Here is a 17,323-nt window from a genome sequence, read left to right on the forward strand (position 1 = left end):
CGACCGCACTAATCCGAATGACTGCGCCAATTATATATTTCGGGTTTCGAAATTTATTTTTAAAAAATTTATTTTGAATATTTGAATCAATACAATTAATCTCAAGATCGAACTAATTATAAACATTAAATATCATCAAGTTGTTTACAAAAATCTTATTTATAGTAAAATAATGCTGACACATGTTTACGACATTTGATACAAAAATAGAATAAATGCTGATACATGTTTATGATATTTGATACAATGGTATTGTTTTAAAAAATATCCTTCAAGAATTCTTTGCATGTAACTCCGGTTCATTTAACATTCCCAACATTTTTTGTTGAACATGAGTGTCGAACGTACACGAACCAAGTTGGTCCGCTGTACGAAAAAACATCGTACCGACTGGTAGGGACGAATCAAAGCGATCGAAAATGTAATTTAGACATTCAGTATTCAGTAGTGCGGGTGCTCTCATTAGATATAGATTTGTGTGTGGTCGGAGTTCTAACAGATTTAGATACCTGATTATGTGAGTTTTAATTTTTGAATTTACCATTAGAGTTTTATTTTTAATGCGAGTGAATATTGCTTCCAGTAGAAACAATTTTCAACCATTTACTATATTATTATGAATAGAAACTGAGAGTTGGTAATTTTTTTGGTGTTATTGTGATTTGGAATTCCGGTGGTTAGGTTTAGGTCAGTCAGTCAGTAGTCGAAGGGTCTTGTTTTATTAATAAAGTAATTCTGGGAAATTATAGAAAAAGAAAGTTTTCCTATAACATGTGGTTATGAATGCAAAATCGTCACATAAAATTTGAATGATTTATCGTATAAATATTTGTTTAATAATTTTAGTTTCATGTGACCTCAACTTTAAAACTATTTAATATAGAATTTATATCGCCTTGATAGAATTGATTGGGGTATATCTAAAAATATAGAAATGGCATTCAATTTAGGAAATTCATTAATAAGTGATATTAGCGCATCATATATACTTCTAATCTAATTCTAATGGCCTAAATTATTTTAAAAAAAAAAACTTTTTTCTGCACACCAAACAAAAATTGAAATATTGCCATGGTACGTTACTTAATGAATACACGGTATATACAGAAAGTTTGGATTTTGTACTACAATTTTTTTAACGTGACTGATTAATATTGATGTTACATCACTAATTAGAAGCATCTATTATTTTCATAATAATCATTTGTGTCGTTTTATATATTGAAATGACACAAGGTGTTCTCATTTGATATAAGGGCCTTTCTCTACTAACAGGAAAATCATGGTCCAAGCATGTTTTTTTTTATTTTGGCTATATTAATGCATAGTTCTATTTATCAAAACACATAATCTATAACCTGTTATTTAAGGAGCCAAGCTGAATCAATATTTAGAATCATAATCATTTCATACATTCGGTCTAAAAGCCACTAAAAACAGTCCTCTGTTATGTCCTAATTCTGGATCGAGTATGATTCGGTCCGGTTTTTATTAGTTGTATTTAAAAATGTGAAATCTTATTACTCTATGAACATAAAGAATATTGAATGCATGTGAACAAAAAACAATTATAATTTTAGAGAATTTTTTTGTGCTAAAAACTAGTGTTTGAATTTTGTCCGATACATTTTTGAACAGTCCTCTGTCACAATTTGAATATCGCGCCACAAAAATATTAAACACTATTGTGGCTACATTTCGCGTCAAACGGAACATTAACAGTGTGAAGTTTGCTCGGTTGCCATCCTAAACAAGTCGCCGCCATTTTTCCCAGTGACAACTCCGCGTCTGTGTGGGAGCCACGTCTCTGTAGTGTTGAGTGAACATTCCTCTGGTAAGTCTATTTTACGGTATTTTATGTGTTTTAATTATATTTATTTTACAAAAAAAATTGCTCAGTGTGATAATTTATAGCTGTTTCTGTGTTATGAATTAATATTTAAACTTATACGTGTTATGACATTTTTTACGTAAAAATAACAGTCCTCTGTGCAGCAGTCCTCTGGAAATTTATAACACAGAGGACTGTTCAATGTGACAGAGGACTGTTTTATTTGACGTCCGTGTATTTTATTAATATTCTTTATAGTCTGCACTAACCTACTGCTTGCCGATAGCCTCTTTCTTTCTTACATTGGCCTGTCACGCTAATTCAGGTCTTTTGTTTTCTATTATGGATTTTGGAATATAAAATAATACGTACCTAGTAACTAACTGTTTTTAAACCCTTACGGTTTTTTTTTAATATTGAAAGTATGTTTTATTGTTTTAGTATTGCCGCAATGCCACCAAAGAAGAAACCTAAAACCAAAGAAGAAATAAAAGAGCAGAAACGAATTGCAGAAAGATTAAGATATCAACGGCTAAAGAATGACCCTGTAAAAAGAGAGCAATTGAAGGAAAAAGAACGACGAAACTACCAAAGAAAGAAGGAAAAAGGCATAAGAAAGTCAGTTAAATATATGAGTCGACGTGAACACAAAGCTGTGACTAAAGAATGGAGAAATCACTGTGCTACATATCGCGCAAAAAAAAAGCTTTAAAAGAAATTACAAACAATTTTGTACGACATAATACGCCTGAATCCGAGGGTTCACCTTCTCCTCAAAGTTCTGTCGCTCTATCAATACTACCTATGACCACTCCACGAAGTGATGCAAGTAATGCGAGAAAGCGTAATGCTAGAAAGAAACGTGACAAAATTATAAAGGATAAAGACAAAAAGATCGAGTATTACAGAAAAAAATCCGAGAAGTATAGGAAGAGATTAGAACGTTTGGAAAAAGCTAAGACAAAGAAAAATGTAGACACACCTAACACTAAACTGACCGAAATGTGTGATTCGCCAGGAGCTCGCAGAGAAGTAGTCAAAAAGGCGCTATTCGGTGAAGTGTTGAATGCCCAGCTGAAAGAGAACTACGCTAATTTAAAAACCTGCAAAGAGAAACAAATATTCGGAAAATCGTGTCCGGTAAACTAATACACAAGTACAAGTTATGGCGAAGCAAAGATATATAAAACAATTCAGAAGTCAGCGCGTCAATCGGGTTTAGTACCCAAGCTTCGGACTCGCAAAGACAAAATTTCATCTGATTGCATAAACACTGTACGAACCTTCTACGAAAATGATGACAACAGCAGACTTGGCGCAGGAAAACGAGAATGCCTGACCAGAAAAGGGGTTAAAAAACAGAAAAGATATCTATCGGATAGTATTGGAAATTTATACAAGAAGTTTCAAGCTGAACATTTTAAAATAAGCTACCCAACGTTTTGTCGTCTGCGTCCTTTCTGGGTCATAACACCAAATGTAAACGAACGTAACACGTGCCTCTGCATTAAGCACGCGAATATCGATCTGAAACTGTCAGCATTGCACAGAAGAAGAATTTTGACTTACAATAGTCACACTGCACTGCTTGAAAAGACATGTTGTAATCGCTATGACGAGCTATGTTTGTCACGAACCTGTCAACGCTGTATTGACAAAAATCCTGACTACAGGGAGTTTGATGACAGCAAGCCTATTGAATTTAAACAATGGATATCTGAGAAACAAACTTACAACGACCCCAAGACCAAGAATGCTCGAACAGTTACCAAATACCTAAAGAAAATGTTCACGGTTCGCCCTCGAGAACTAATAGAAGAGCTGCACGAGGATTTGGAAGCCTATTATCAACACGAGAGAAACATTACCCATCAATACAATGCTATCAAGAAATACAAACAAAACCTTACCGACGAAGACGCTATCATACATATGGATTTTTCAGAACATTATTGTTCCAAATACGGTGAAGAAATACAAGCATTTCATTTTGGAGGGTCGAGACTTCAGCTAAGTCTTCATACTGTGGTAGTGTATACCAAAAAGTCTATCAAATCTTATTGTTCCGTTTCCAAAAAACTCACACATTCACCAGCTGCTATATGGGCACATTTGCGGCCAATCTTTAAAACTCTCCCACCTAACATAAAGAGCATCCACTTCGTCAGCGATGGACTCGTAACTCAATACAGAAACAAAACGATGTTTTACATCCTGGCATCAAGGCTTCAACAAGAGGTTTCAAATGTGAAGAAGTTTACCTGGAACTATTCAGAGAGTGGCCATGGCAAAGGGGCCCCTGATGGCATTGGAGCGACCTGCAAGAGAACCGCTGATGCCGTCGTCGCTACAGGAGGTGATATTGATAACTTGGAATCATTTGTAGAGGCCATTCAACGAAGATGTTCCGCAATTACCTTGTTCACAATCGACGATAAAGCCATCCAAGAATTGACAGACGGCCTTCAAAATGAAACAGTTAATTTTAAAAGCTTTAATGGCACTCTTAAACTACATCAAGTAAAGGCTGAAATATTAAGAAGTCCTCTGGAATCAGCTCCAAAGGCCGCTAAACTCATAATGAAAAGTTTAAGTTGCACTTGTGAAGACGAGTGCCAGCATTTCAATTTAGGAGTGTTAGAGTACAAAAACAAGACAAAACTTAACGTAGATGATATTTACACAGAATGAAAGTGAAAACATGGACAACTCACAGAATTCCACAATGGAAACCGAAGACGACGGTGCACTGGCTGGACCTAGTTCAATCAACCAACAGAATTACACCATCGGTGATTACGTCTTGGTTAAATTTCTAGTAAGAAATACTGAATATTGTTATGCTGCAGTAATCAATAAGATAGACACGGAAGAAGGCGAACTAACAGTAACCTTCTTAAAAATTTGTGATGACAAAGGACACACATTCAGAGTCGATGAAAATGATGTTTCTGATGTGCCCTTTGACCAAGTAATAAAGAAGTTGCCAAACCCAGATGTTGCCCTAAAAGGGAAACGAATATTTTATTATTTTAATATACCTGTACCTGTTTTTGAGAAATAAGTCTGCATTGATAAGTAAACAAGACTGATTCTTAGTACCTAAGCTTAATTTTGATTATAATTATTTTAATTTGTTACTTAGAGAGCTAAGCTCGCAATTTATTCCTGATTTATCATCAATACTTATAAGTATTTAAATTCTGTATGTGATTTAGTATTAAATAAAGAAGAGAATTTATTTGATTACATTTAATAATTAATATTGTATTTTTCTTCATATAAACATTGACATAAACTGTTCTCTGGGTGGAAAAAACAGTCCTCTGGGTGGCAAAACAGTCCTCTGTCGCATTTTTTTACAAAATTGCCTATAATTCGAAAAATAAGGGAAAATTACAATGGTTTCTTGTTTATATGTACTTATATTATAACTATCTATCGACTTAACATATAATATTTTTAATTTTCTAGAGAAATAGGGTTGGGACAACTGTCAATAGACAAGTTTCCAGTTAGTAGAGAAAGGCCTATAACTGAACAGTTGATGTTTTAATTTACTCCACTTTAATTTCCACAGATTATGAGGTATATATATGGAACCTTTTCCAAAGTTGATTCAAATATATAAGTTTCTTCAAGTAAATATGTTACATAATGTAAGTGTAGATTGATATTATGAGTGACGTTTGCAGGTAATTCCAAAATTGTCGAAGTTCGTTTGCTGAAAACGGAATTAATACAGATGAATCACCCTCTTTACACAATCCATCATACAAATAAAATTAATTTTAGTTACACATTAGGGTCGTATAGTTCTTCCAATATCAATTGAAGATTATAAGAGCTCTTGACGACAATTTTGTTTGATCTACTATAGGCGTAGATACCTCATTTTATAAATTTATTATTTTAATAAATACTTTTAGAAATCTGCGTATCTTATGCGAGAAAGTATTCGCTAAAAGACAACCGAACCATTATAAATTGGATGGCATTAAACGACGTTATTTTGACAGATGCACTTAATTGTAGCCCTACTTGGAACTTGAAAAAACACTATTGTACCTCGTTGATTTGCTACAACTGAATGTTAAATTATAAAACGTAAATTGACGAGAAAAATGTACCTGCCTGGTTTAAACATGGTACCAGACGTGAACTGGGGCCTTTTTGTAACACATTCGTTTTTTTTTTTTATGGAAAACGAAGTGTCGAAGAAGAAACCAAAAAGGGAAAATGAATTCTTTGCAAATAAAGCAAAATAAAGAAAAACCATTCTAATTCCAAATTATCTTTAAATAATCAGAACATTTGATTGAATTATGAAGGGCTGTAAAGAGGGTGATACCACATACTCTTATCTTCTTTTTTAAGAACATATTCAACACAGTTTTTCCAAAGCTCTTGGCGGTATTTTGCTTGAGGTTTCTTTACGAGTTCTACAACCTCTTTACTCAGTTCTGAAAACTGATTACATTTTGGTAATTTTGATTTTACTTGTTTTTCGGTTCTGTGAATGATCCACAGCAACCTTTTTCGTAACTACTCGATAAATGATTAATTCTTATTATGATAGCGTTTTCAGATCGCTAGATCTTTTTTTAAACATTCTAATATTTTTAAAATAACTTGCTGTATTTGTATAACTAAATCTTCATTATTAAATTCATACCTGAATTTATTCTCACTACACTGTGCAATTTTATTGTCCTTATTCGCTCATAGTCTAAAGAACACAATATTTCTATTTATTTAAAGAAATTTATGAATTAAATAAATCTCACCAAGCGGCGCTACAGGAATATTTCGACAGCTTTGATCAATAGAAATGCATCTATGTTTACGATTCGATGATTTTATTGTTAAACAGTAGAGATGATGAGTCCACGTGGGTTGACGGTTTGTTAGATGTCAACTGAATTTTATAGGGGGAGTTAACATAATTTTTAATTTCCTATTTATATAATAATGATTGTTTTTCGTATAACTGTCTTCTGCAATTGATATTGGAAAAACTATAACATTTTAAGTTTTCGCAAAAAATGGGGAAACTTGATATTTTTGAAACAATTTCCATTACAAAGCAAAGTTTTGAAGAAACAAAATATATGCCGGTTCTATATATAAACAATAAAAAAATATTTCGATATCTAAATTTTTAGATCCAACAAATGTAACTAATGATTGGTCTACAATTTCAATTTGAAAGAGACAAAAAAGTTTTATTAGTATACTGGTATGGGATAGAAAGTATGTTTTATTTTCAAATTTCATATATATTTTCGTAAAACGGTTTCCAAAAAGATTTGTTATGTTGTAATTTAATTTATGTGCGTGGAGTTGCCATCACATAAAAAATTCTCCTTATTTCTATCAAATCTAGTGTGTAATGAAAATTGTGAATACCTAGAAAATTCTAAATTTACGATTTACTACAGTTTATGATGTGGTGAGGAATTTCTCTAGTTCTCTATTAAAAAGCATACGTTATATATATGATATAAAATTTGATGAATATAAATTAAAACTCCAAAACAAAAACTTGAATCATAAAAATAATAGGTTCGTTCTTTAAAACAGTCTGATCATGCGCCATATGAAAATAGCGTTCCAACAGCATCAAGTTCAAGTAATGAACAAAAAATTTCACTTTCTACAACAAATTGAGTTTGTTCACTTGTTAATTGATTATTTTTGGATTTGCGCATGTCCACACATATTTTACATCGAATATCGTGCTATATTATGCCGTAAAATATGAAGATATAGATAGAAATATAGTATTTAGTCAATAGTAAAGATGAAATTGAATGATTTAGTGAAACTTCATAACAAAAATGACTATTTTCTTTTTTCTCCCAGCTTTGTTAAGTTACTATTCTAACAACAATTGTTATGTAGGTACGTGTTCGTAATAATTCAAGTCATGCGTAGTGCATCCAAATTCGAAACATGATCCAAGCATACTGTTGGAACAAATCTAAACACAATTGAAATCCGTTCATTAAACACCTTGACGGAAATTTAAAAAGGATCAAAATATTTATGTATTATGTACATACATGTTTTTATTAGATGTTTTTAGTGCGCGATTCGACTCGAAAATTTTAACACGTTAACGAGACGAAAAGTTTAAAGTGCGCGATCGATAACGCGGTTTGCCGAAAGGAATGTGATTGTTGGATAAATAACAAAAATAAAAATAAGTCTTATTATTATATAAAACTTTTTCAACCAGATATTTTCACGATTCTGAACCGAACTGCTAGTGTATATATGGGCACATTAATTGTTTTCTGCATTATTAAACCTCCAATAATTATACCTGAAGAACTGAATTTTGTAAAATTGATTTTTTTCCAAATTTCAACTTTTATAATAAGAAAGCAGCACTGGAATTCATTATACACGCCTAATAAATAAAATTTTTGAGATGAATTTTCAAAAGCGGTTTTAATTGAAATGTTTTTATTTTTGTTATGTAATGAGTGTGGTATGAAAATTAATTTTAGGATAATTTTTTAGTGGTTTACATTTATTACAGGATTCCCAGTAATATTTTAATCACATACGAGGGTTACTACTCAAGTTTTGAGTTAGACAAATAAAAACAAATGTTTATCATTGAGTACGACTATTGTTTTTCAAAATCTTCATTAAGATCGAGACACTTTTCCATGCATTTCCGATTAATGTACTTCCAAATCATATGATTTGAACGCTTCAATCGCTTCTTCAGTTGTACGGAAAACCTTGGCTCGCAAATTTAGTTTTGATCCGCGGGAATGGGAAGAAATTATTGGGTGCCAAACAAGAACTGTACGGGGAATGACGCATCAATTGATGGTTTGACTGTTTCAAAACCTTGTTTGAACTGATTTGTGAAGACTCATCCATACTCTTTTCCTTGCCCTTATTTTTAAGAAAACTTCTAACAAACAAATGCTGATGTACCATTCAAAATTGATCATTCTACGTTGCTCTAATGAAACGGTGGCTGAAAAAACAGGTGCTTCGTGTACGAACAACAAAACTTCTTTTGAGCAATTGTAGTATTCAACGCGAACAAATATTCATTTAATATTGGAATGCTTCATTCTCACGATATGTCACATGTCGATCTTGCAATATCAGTTTACACATAGAATCGATTTTTTCTGGCACAACAGTCAATTTTTGATGACTTTCATGAAATTCATCCAGTGGCGATGTACAACCAAGATTAAACCAACGAAACTCGGTGGTTCAAAATGGTACTTTATCACCAAAAGTCGAAGCAAATTGATCCACACAATGCTGTTGTTTTTATTTTTTATATTTTTACAAAATTCACATCAACTATATGCTGGTTATTGAGTTTATTATCGAAATCCGTCTAATATAATTTTTGGTGTTAGTAATATTGTATAATAGGTCTAAAAATTTGATGAAGATCTTTCTGCGTTAAAAATGGACACTCTACAATTATGTGTTTTATAATCAATTTGCAATTGCAGTTGTTACATTTAGGTTCAGGTTCAGTATGGAATAAGTAGCTATGGGTCAGTCGCGAATGCCCTAGAAGGAGACGTGTTAGAAAATTTTCATCTCTACGATTTTTCAGTATCACTGACCATGGTTTCATGGAGTCCTTCACTTCACGAAGCTTGTATGTGGACTTTGATCATTTGTTCTCATTCTTTGAGCACTTCACATTTTAGGAATGATTTAATATCGACTCTAGTTGAAAAGTTCTCGCACTTGCTTAACTGCTATTGGTTTAATCTACATCGAAAATGTTCGCGATCCAATTCTATTTTTTGACCAAGATGAATGTTTCAAGTGTCTGTAAACATTTCAAATAGCATTCGTGTAACAACACGTTCTGAATACTTTCACCATTAAAAATGTCATACTTTATAATGGTTTTCAAATTTAACATACTCTCAGTGTTGCTATATCTGAAAACTTAACTAACAACCCTCGTACGTACGGAGAAATCGTTTCGAATTCGTTTACATAATTTTTCAAAAAAAAAAATGAATATTTTTGACATAATATAAAAAAATTTGTTTGAAATATCAAAAAAATTAAACGGGGGGACTAAATATGAAATAATATTTTCGAAAATTTCTTCTGAATACCAAGATTATTTTGAATCACTTTGATAAAAAAATGGTAGGGTAGATTGAAGTCTATAGGGAAATAGCAAAAAAATTACATTAAAAGCATTTTAAAAATCGAGTTTTAATGTTAAATTTGTTAAGATTATTCGAAAATATTTTGAACAGGTTCAAATAAATGAAAAATTAATCTAGATAAATTGAAACTGAACATATATTTATATTTAGGTAGATACAAGGAAGAGTTGGGAGTATTTTGATATGTGGCATTTTCAAATTTGTTAATTTAGTTGTGGGGGTTAAACAAACTTCAAAATTTGTTAACGATGTTTGAATAACGTTATGATAAAATGTGATCGCATGGTTATCCCCGGGTACAATAAGGACTTGTAGTTTTTAGAAAATCTCCTTTCAATTCATAATTTACTCGTTTTAAGCAAATTTATCAAAAACACTCGAAACCAGATTACTTAAAATATGTCGCAAATTTGGGGTACTCCATCATATAAGTTAAATTCGGAATCCATCGCGTATTATATATATCTGATCAAAACTATTTGCCCGATTTGTGAAGGTGATTAAATAAAATCTGAAAGTTACTGTTTTAGACAAAGCTGTCGATTGATCCATGATTTCTATCCTTTACTTTTATAAATCTGAATCTAGTAAATATTTGATGAATAATTATCCTAATATTAATTACATTTGACTTGATTCCAAGGGGTAGCTAAAAATTTGTTAATTGATTGAATACTCTTTGCTATATTTATTATGTAACTTGTAGATGCGATTATCATTCAAATGACTTTCTGAGTAATCTGTTGAGATTTTCTTGAACTATGAGGACGAGGCTGTTGGGTAAAGCTAATTTTTTTCGGAAAATTAGTTCCCAATAAACAACAAGTACTGGCTTGAGGTCGCTCTAATGTGGTGGACTGACAAGTCTGTACTATGGGGATGATTGTGTGATGTATGTGTTTGGAATTTGATCATAAATGAGGCAGGCAACCGCTGCGATATGGAAAAGTGATTAATAAATTTCGGTATCGGTGGTTTCGGTGTGTCGCGAATCGATTTTAAAAGTATTGGACAATATGGAAACTGGTATATGGGTATGGAATAAAGAAAATATGGATATGGAGATTCGGTTTCGTGGATAATAATAAGTGAGTACATTTTTTTACTTATCAAATTAGGTTAGGTAATTACCTTTTTTAATGACAGTACGTTGATTATCACACAAGTATAAATTGAGCTTTTTTGAGTCAGTCGTTTGATATATTACTCTGTTGGAAATCTTTTCTTTTGTTTATTTCCCAAGTGAATGATTGAATTTATGCAGATAAACAGTATCTTTCATAAAATGCACATTTTTTTTCAAAATACATCATATGGAGAGTAAGCGCTTATATGAATTTCATGTTTGCTATCTTCAATTCGATACCCACTTCATATATTATAAATTTTCGTTTCACATATACATATCTAATTTGAACTTTATAATCTCAGATTCACCAAGTAGTCACTATATTTTATCTAAACTACGGCAGATATGAATGATTATCGTATTCTTGTCGATTCAAGGATACTATTGATTTCTTGAAAAATTTTTTATTAAGTATTTGAAAATATAAATTACGTTTTTATAAGTGTGATTATAAGAAAAACAATACAGAATCAACCAAATTTGGGTTAAACTAGGCGGCCATTTTCATATAACCACACTGTATTGCAAACTGGTATACGAATCAGTTGTCAAAAAGCGAAAAGTAACAGCCAATTTTTTTTTTCGAGGTACTGTAAATGTAAAATTTATTGTAAGAATATGTAGTTAATTAAATATTCTACACGTTGATTCACTGTGTAAAAACTTTTATGGAAAATTTATGCCGAATCAGAAGTTTCCCGAATTTTTTTGGTTCGTTACACGAACATACCTCGCGTCCGATAGACGTGAGGACCATTAAAGCGAATATTAATTTAGTAGCATAGTAGTGGCGTTGCTGCTAAAGTAGCTGAAAGTAGGTTTGCTGATCAAGCTAGCGGCTAAGTTTACGTCGAGTAAACATCTGTGACAGTGAAGTGTAGTGAAAGCGGACTCTGATAAGACCCTGATAAAACTTTCTATTTCAGGTTGTGTCATTTAGGTACATCCTTTATTTTATATGTTTTAAGATTTTTAATTCGCATGAAGAGAGTTTGTTAATAAAGCAAGTTTGATTGTGCGGAGAATTCCGTTATTTAAAATGGCCGTACACTTAGTTAAATGATAATTTGAGGTCAATAAAATAGAAGAGAAAGATCAAGATAAGAGTTAAAGGCATAGAGCCTGACAACTCCATAAGTAGGGAAAAACCCTACGATAGAGGAACGTCGAAGGATAGAATAACGAAACTTCTTGAAGCCATAATAAAGAGAAGAAGATAACCAAAAAAAGGATGAGGAAATCAAGCTCCTGAGGAGAACAGTTGAAACACAAACAGCTAGAATGCAGAACATGATGGAAACAATAGACGAAACAAACGCCAAAGCAATAACACTTATCGAACAAAACTAAAAGTACAAAAAAAAGAACAAACCAAAATTGAAGACAAAAACTGGGAAAGGAGATGCGAGAGCCCGACAATAAACATGGAAGAAACTAATAACGAAGACTGTCAAATGGAAGATGAGGAATTCACGCAAGTGAAAAATAGAAGGAAACGAAAAAAAGCGGAAAGGTAAAACCACAGATGAAAACAAAAATGACGGTAATGAAAATGAAATACAAGAAGAATTAAAAAAAAATGAAGAGAAGCGGGGAACAAAAACTGAAAAAACCAGAAAAGAGGCCACCTCCAATTATACTGAAATCTCCACTGATGTAGACAGTTATCAGGAAACAGCTGATACAAAGAAAAATCAACGCGCAGTGCAAAATGGGCAATTTTACAGGAAACATCACCACGCAGTCAGTGGATGCCTTCAATAAAATGAAGATGTTCCTGATCGAGCACAAGGAAATAGAGTGGTATACGTACGCACTCAAAGAAGAAAAAGAAAGAAAGCTAGTGATAATAGGACTAGCTATGAACACCCCCGCATCGGAAGTAGAAATCGAGCTAAGGGAAAACTGACTGAAGCCCAAAAAAGTATGGCAACTCACCAGCTATACTCAGAAGAACGAAGACAATACAAGAAAATTGCTACCAATATACATGGTAGTTATCGAGCCTGCAGAAGAGCAGTCATACAAAAACTTAAAATATCTCTGCCACACGAAAATAAGTGTGGTAGAAGAACAGAAGAAACACGACGGACCTGTACAATGCTACAGGTGCCAAGGTTTCCATCATGGACAGAGCAAGTGCAACATGGACGCTGTGTAAGATGAGCAGGGGCTCACAGGGCTGCGGACTGCACCCTGAGCAAAACCAAAAACCTAAATGCAGGAACTGCGAAGGAGACCACCCAGCCAACTACAGGGGGTGTCCAAAAAATCCTAAAAAATGAAACAACAAACATCAAAAACAACGACCCCAGGAGTCAGCTACGCCCAAACGGCTACGAAAACGTCAGATTCAAAGCACAAAGAACACAAGGAACGAGTGAGATATTGAGTATGCTGCAGAATATGCAGACACTAATAGCCCAACAAGCATAATAGAATGGCGAACAACCTTCCTAATCAAATAAAGATCGGCTCGTGGAACACAGGAGGGCTACGAACAAACCAAAACACCATGGGAGTGATCTTGGAGGAAGAAGATTAAGATATCTTCGCACTACAAGAAACGAGATTGCCAGGTGACACACACAGATTCACCTGGCCAGGCTACAACGTTTAAAGAGACGATATAAACGGACGCTCCGGAGGTACAGCGATCTTAGTGAAAAAAGAGTTGTGCCAACACCGAATAAACTCACCGGACGGACTACTTAGAATGGAGGCGACAATAGTAGTCATTAAAACATCATACGGCGATATTAGAATGATATAAGCATACGTATGGTCTGACACCACAATACACGAGGAAGACGTGTTAGCAGTACTACCAGATGGTGAAAAAGGCATTATCATAGGAGATCTGAACGCCAAGTCCCCTGCGTGGTACAGCACAAGAAGAAACAGACAAGGAAGAAACTTGGAGAAGATCATAGAAGATCACCCATCCTATCAAGCGATAGGACCAGTAAGACCGACACACCACCCATCAAACGGAGGAAGGCCCGAGGTTATAGACATCGCTGTGTTGAGAGACATGGCGATGCCTGTAGAAATCGGGACTGAAGACGGCGGCGACGCTCACTCACCACTCGTCGTCACCATTGGTAGCGGCAACAGACAAACAGGAAGAACCGTGAGAAAAACCAACTGGGATAAATTCAGAAGGCTAACAGGACAGCTGTTAGGACCAATCACGGAAATAAGAAACAAAGAGACGCTAGAAGAACAGGTCTGTCTCTCCGAAGAAGAACTATCAGAAGCGATAGAATGAAGTACCACAATGACCATAGCAGACAAATACGGCAGATCTGAGAAATCTGATTAGGGAGAAAAATCGAATAACTAGTAGAGCCCAAAGGACACAAAACTCAGAAGAAAGAAGGAGAGGCAGGGAAATGAAACAGGAAATTCAAGAAAAATTACAGGAACACAGAAGCAATGAATGGAACAGAAAGATAAACGAATTAGACCCGCAAAAGCCCGGATTATGGAACATATCTAAAGTCCTAAGAGAAGAAAGAAAACTAATGCCGCCAATACACGGAATCAACGGGATGGCGTACACAGACAAAGAGAAGGCAGAAGAGCTGAAAAACACAATGGAACTTCAGTTCACACTGAACGAGCATCCCGACGAAGACATGGACTTCTCAGACATGATAGAAGAAAATATAAACGAATACCTAGAAGACGAGGAGGACCAAGAAACCCTAGGATTCGCAACACCGATGGAAGTGAAGGAATTACATAGGTTCGCATCAGCAAGGAAAGCACCGGGAGTAGACGGAATCTCAAACAGAGCGCTGAAAAACATGCCAAAAAAAGGTATGGCATACCTTTCGAACATAATAAGTGGCATGTTGAAGACAAAACACTTCCCATCGAGATAGAAACAAGCAGACATTATCATGCTGAGAAAACCCGGTGAAGATCTCACTTTCCCCCAAAACTATAGACCGATAAGTTAGTTATCTGCCATGAGTAAAATCGCAGAGAGAGTGGTACTGAGGATTGGAGAAAACACAACACCGAACAACAAATCTTGAGACTAGTAGAATATACTACTCAAGGTTTCAACCAGAAAGCGAACGACACTGTAATAGCAACGAGGTGCGTTAAGGTGAAAAACATCACGAAAAGACTCCAAAACGCTGCAAAAGAGATTGAAGAATGGTGCAAAATATGGAAAATACAAGTCAACTGTGAGAAAAACCAAGCAGTTCTCTTCAAGATAGAAAGGGGACCTCTTAACAAAAAGATAGACATCCCAGAATCTCTCATAGAACTAAGGGGAGAGGAAGGAGTCTAAGCGCGAAATAGGATGAGGACCTGTCGAAATGACAGGGGGTGGTGGAATGTCCTTCTTCGCACCCATTCGTGGATTTATCTAGAGGTGGATGCTTAGAGGGACGGGCTTTCTCACGCGCATGTGTGTGTGTAGCATAGTGTAGCGAGTATATAATCTTTGTTTAGCGGTGTTCTTAACAAGTGAAGTTGTGTTGATTACTGCAATTGTAGTTTTCGATTTATAAATTTTACTGTATTCAGAAGTGTACTTATAATATGAAATACGCAATAATGTAAGTTTTTTCTCATCGTTATAGGCCAGGTACTGTAGCTCTTCGTGAGATAAGACGTTATCAAAAGAGTACCGAATTACTTATTAGAAAATTGCCATTTCAACGATTGGTTCGTGAAATAGCACAAGATTTTAAAACAGATTTACGTTTTCAAAGTTCAGCGGTTATGGCTCTCCAGGAAGCTAGTGAGGCTTATTTGGTAGATCTATTCGAAGATACTAATCTGACTAATCTGTGTGCCCAACCACAAATAATTTAACATTTATGATAGTAGCATAATATCTTAATATAAACATAGGATGTTCGTTTGAAAACATCTATATATATAATAAAACTAAGTCGATAAAATGTGCGTGCCGATAAAACTTAAAAAGGAGTCCCGACACGATAAAGGGACTTATGTGGTGTGATAGCCCTTTATCCCTCCTAGAACAAGAAAGTTCCCGTTTTAATCTAAAGGGCATGTTTTTAAAGATATAAGGGACTTTCCGACCCTTCAACTTGGAAATTAAGTCCAGTGGCGCCATCTGTTATCGAATGACGAGATCTTCAATGAAACACTCATTCGCTTAGAAGATAAATGTTTAGCAATAAATAATCAGGCCTTAGTAGAACTTGGAATGCCAGCACCACAAAGAAATGCTTTTAGTGTGCTAAACTACGAAATTATGAAGGAAAAAAGTTACAACATCAATGAACTACTTGAATACATTGCTCACAACAAACCACTTCTCAATGACAATCAAAAAAAAGTTTACGACGTTATAATGAGCCGGATAAATAACAATATTGGTGGAATTATTTACTTGGACGCACCAGGAGGCACTGGTAAAACGTTTCTCATAAATCTAATACTGGCGGAAATACGTGCTAAAAAACTCATCGCACTGGCACTAGCATCATCTGGCATTGCAGCCACACTTATGGAAGGAGGACGAACTGCCTATTCTGCCTTACAACTACCATTGGATATAGCCGAACAACAATTCCCGGTATGTAAAATTTCAGGAAAATCTGGACGTGGCCAAATTTTAAAACAAGGTAAAATTATCATCTGGGATGAATGCACCATGGTCCATAAAAAATTTATAGAAGCCATGGTCAGAACATTACAAGAATTGCGAAAAAACTCTGAAATAATGGGAGGAGCTCTACTCATACTCTCAGGAGATTTTCGACAAACACTTCCAGTTATTCCCAAGTCAACATCAGCAGACGAGATCAATGCATGCTTGAAAAAATCACATCTCTGGCCACAAGTACAAATACTGCAATTAACAAAAAACATGAGAGTTGAATTATCAAGAGATGAAACAACAGCACAATTTGTTAAAATACTTTTACAAATCGCGCAGGTACATATCCTACTGACCAAACGACCGGCCTCATTGAACTTAATAGTGATTTCTGTGATATAGCCACTACTGAAGACGAACTAATCGACAAAATTTATCCAAATATTATTCAGAACTATACTAATGCAGAGTGGTTATTTCAAAGAGCAATTTTGGCCACTAAAAATAATATTGTTGACGATATCAATTTTAATATTCTAAAGAAAATACCTGGTGAAGAGAAAATATATAAATCGATCGACACG

General features: G+C 34.4%; 1 long non-coding RNA gene across 1 annotated transcript; it reads left to right on the top strand.

The window, feature by feature from the left end:
* Positions 1-368: 368 nt before the first annotated feature.
* LOC130894635 (uncharacterized) lies at positions 369-12,514 on the top strand. The gene is made up of 2 exons (XR_009059357.1): positions 369-517; positions 7,736-12,514. It is a non-coding gene; the product is annotated as an uncharacterized LOC130894635 (long non-coding RNA).
* Positions 12,515-17,323: the final 4,809 nt, after the last annotated feature.

Source organism: Diorhabda carinulata, chromosome 5, assembly GCF_026250575.1.
Source record: "Diorhabda carinulata isolate Delta chromosome 5, icDioCari1.1, whole genome shotgun sequence".
NCBI lineage: Eukaryota > Metazoa > Arthropoda > Insecta > Coleoptera > Chrysomelidae > Diorhabda > Diorhabda carinulata.